This window comes from Sitodiplosis mosellana, unplaced genomic scaffold (assembly GCF_009176505.1).
Source record: "Sitodiplosis mosellana isolate CC-2019 unplaced genomic scaffold, AAFC_SMos_1.0 Smas_scaffold_10, whole genome shotgun sequence".
Classification (NCBI taxonomy): domain Eukaryota; kingdom Metazoa; phylum Arthropoda; class Insecta; order Diptera; family Cecidomyiidae; genus Sitodiplosis; species Sitodiplosis mosellana.
The window spans coordinates 183,467-187,021 of NW_022595252.1; the positions used below are offsets into that span (position 1 = coordinate 183,467).

Sequence of the window (3,555 nt, forward strand, 5' to 3'; positions counted from 1 at the left end):
GCCGCGTATTTGGGAGTCTATAAGCACACAACTGCAGAATTTGAAAAGTATTCATGCATCTTACTATCTTGAACATGCACATGACTTCGAAGGACCACAGATTCTATTCGATAATATTGAGACATTCGATGTGACAAGCTATTATGGTTTAAGTGCAGTGAGTCCAATCGATGTGTTTTCCTTTAAGCAACTAAAGACATTGACAGTGGAGTGCAGGTCTAGAGAAGCAGAATTTTGGTTGGATTTCGTTTTAAAACATCCAACGATAGAAAGACTTGAACTTCGTTTTTCAGGATTGCCATGGCATTGTTATGAGGACATGTTTGAACAACAACGCCGAAAACTCAACATAATACGCCAAAATATGAAATTCATTTCGTTACAATTAAACGGCTTTTCCTTTTATGTTTCTCCAGAAAAAAATACGTTGAAGCTACTGAAATTTTTAGCAGCCCAAAAGTGGTTCAATAAGGTCACTATAATGTTTAGATTTACAAGGAGGAAAGGAAATTATAAGACATGCGATGAGGTATCCAGAATGGACGGTTTCACAACGAAAATTTCGGAAATTTGTGAAAAAACATCAAAATTAAAATCATTTATGAAAAACTATAAAATGAAAAAACACATTCTGTCAGATGTTCCTTATGTTGATTTTGAAAAATGTAATAAACAATAAAAATAAAATGAACTAAAGAATCGGATTATTTTTTTACCATTTCTCCCGTAAGCAAAATGGTGTACCATTTGTAAGTATTTTATGTTGCAAAAAAAGAATCAATATCAATTTCGAACAGTGTTCAAATTCGATTTGAATCGAAAGCCGCTCTTCTGTGATCGAAAGTCGTATTTTGCGTTTGCCCATCGTTTCGTATACAAAGCAGAACACTTCGTGTAAAATGATCGCCTAAATTGATGAGCCAGATTCTTAAGCAAATATTTATTTTGACGAAAGTCGTTTAGTTTTCGGTTTATCCCAGCTGTTTTCTTTCGCTCGAATCAGCTGTTCAATATTATTGAGTATATATCGCTCAATTTTTTCAGACACAATTTTTTTTTGGTTCGACTGGAACAACAGTTTTGATTTTAACAGCGATTGTGTGTGACATCACAGCGTATCATTTCATTTCGAAGCTGTATCAAATCTGTACTTGAATTCGTTAAGAGAAGTTAGTTTGAATATGTGTGATCAGTGGCTAGCATTTTATAGATGCATTTACTGCAGTAAAAAGTATGAATTTTCTAACATCGCACGATTGCAACTACGCCAGTGCCCTTCGTGTTTGAATTATAACACACCGAAAAATGCAGTAAGTACTATTTACTGAGAAAAAAAAACGTTCTGTTCTTTGAATTGAAATTGTGAGAAAAATCAACTGTATTTTCAACCTTTATTTCATGTATCGATTCGATTTTCGTTCTCAATTTTACAGTCAAATGTGGAAAATGGAAACAAAAAGGCCAAAATGTAGGCGTTGAAATTCCAATTCGGATAAATCGGTTCCGAACATCGTCAGCGAAATGAAATATAATCGCTGTTTTAACTTATGATTCAAATAAAATCGTTATGAAAACACTGTGAATCACAATCATGTTTGTTCTCCTACTTTTGACTTTCAAAATGGACTTTTTTTTCAGAAAACATCGTGAATTTTTAGACAACAGTCTGTAAGTAAAAGATTCCAACTTTTTTCTGATTTGAATTGAATCAAAATGACTGGGGCTCAGGTAACAGACTTTTTGGTCTTTTTCTGGATTTGATTGAAACTTGTTCGAATGACTTTGGCCATTTTCCTATTTTGTTATCGTATTATAAATCAATTGAAACAATAGCAAAAGTCTTGAAGTTTTTTTCTGGAATCACCCAAATGAAATTCTCGTAGCTGTTCTTTTCAAGGTGACGCAATGTTTTTTTTAGATGTTTATGTTTTGATGACAAAATTCTCTCAATTTTTTCTCATTGAATCACTTTTTAAGACTACGACCTTAGGAAATTCCTTGTTCTGTAAATCGAATCGTAAGCTGTGTGAATCACGAAAATGTAAAATTGTATCATTATCATGGAAAAATTGTACTTTCTTAATGCGTTCAAGGTATAAACGGACATAAATCTACAGTGATATTCATATTTGGAGAAAATCGCATGATTCGTACCACTAGACTCATTTAAAATAAATTGCTCTTTTGTGAATGGTGTTTCTCAAACGCAATGTATGAACGCATTAGTGCGCATAAAAATGTGTTTATAACTTCGACAGACAGTGTAGTGAAAACAATTCTTTTGTTTGCTTTAGTTCGATTCGATTTCGTTTCGTGCACAATTTCTTCACTTATCAAATTATAAACTGAAATTCGCGTTTTTCGACAGCCAATCGATTTCTTGATAAACACTATGGTGATGATTGTGCTTTTTTGTATGTCTGACTGAAACTGTTTTTTTCGCATATTGTATCAAAGTTCTCTTCTGCGTTTTATTCTTTCCATTTCGTTGTGTATGAAAGGTACGGACCGTTTGATAAGAATTTAGTTGAATTTGGTCAGTACTGGTGAATAAGAGTTCTTGGTGATTTTTCCGTCCGTTCGAAGAAAGTTAAGAAAACTGAAATCATGCATTACAACCGATGGCTTGGATACTATAAATGCCGATTCTGTAATGCACCAGAATTCAAAACGGTGAACTTCCAGCCACATGTACCGAGACCCTGTATGCGATGCTACCGATATATTTGCCCATATCCGGATGTAAGTGTATTTTTAAGTATTTATTTAACAATCGGACATCGATTTAACAAAATTCCTCTCCCCCTTTTCAAATATAGCAGTTCTTCCGTGATGGTGAACCACTTCCTCAAAGATATTTTTGATGGTCAGATTCTGTCAGCATCCGTCGTTTTTACAACTCGATGACAAATAAGATGCAAAATCCCTGTTCATTCAAAGAGACGCATTGAATAAAAGCTATCCAAAAAAATCTTTTGGAAAAACGCCAGCGAAAATTCAAGTGTTTTCGTTGAAGTTTTTACATTTTTATCACATGAATACAAGCTATAAATACTTTTTAGGTGAAATTCGAGTAAGTATTTGAATTCCATTAGGAATGTGGGTCTAAGAATAGAAGAAGTGATTTTTGCTATCAAAATTGTGAATATTTCTTGCTCGTTTTGTTTTGATTCACAACCGATGAATCATAAACACGTGATAAAAAAGTATATTCTCTTAAATCGATTTCTGCTACGGAGTTGATTACACTTTGGCGGTAATTGCACGAATTGATTTAAAATAAACAGTTATATTATAAACAGAGTCTCCCAAATATGATCTATCAACAGTCAACACTTTGGAACAAATAGAAAACATGTTTTTAACTCGCATCCACCGAAGTGAAAACAATTCGTTGCTATCATCGCTACAAAATTGAATCATTGCTATATTTTCATTCGATTCGATTGGCAGTACGAAATTCCTTTTATTTTTCTTTTGATTTGCTTCGAGTTAATACAGGTTGGTGTATTCAGTTCAATTTTTTTCAAGTGATAATTTATAATAACTTCATTT

At 33.2% G+C, this 3,555-nt stretch overlaps 1 long non-coding RNA gene across 1 annotated transcript in view; it reads left to right on the forward strand.

Moving 5' to 3' along the window:
• Positions 1–2,352: 2,352 nt before the first annotated feature.
• LOC129567256 (uncharacterized) overlaps positions 2,353–3,555 on the forward strand; it is a 1,447-nt gene continuing 244 nt past the window's right edge. Inside the window, exons 1-2 of the long non-coding RNA XR_008687837.1 lie at positions 2,353–2,742; positions 2,820–3,501. This is a non-coding gene — a long non-coding RNA (uncharacterized LOC129567256). The remainder of the gene's footprint in view (positions 2,743–2,819; positions 3,502–3,555) is intronic.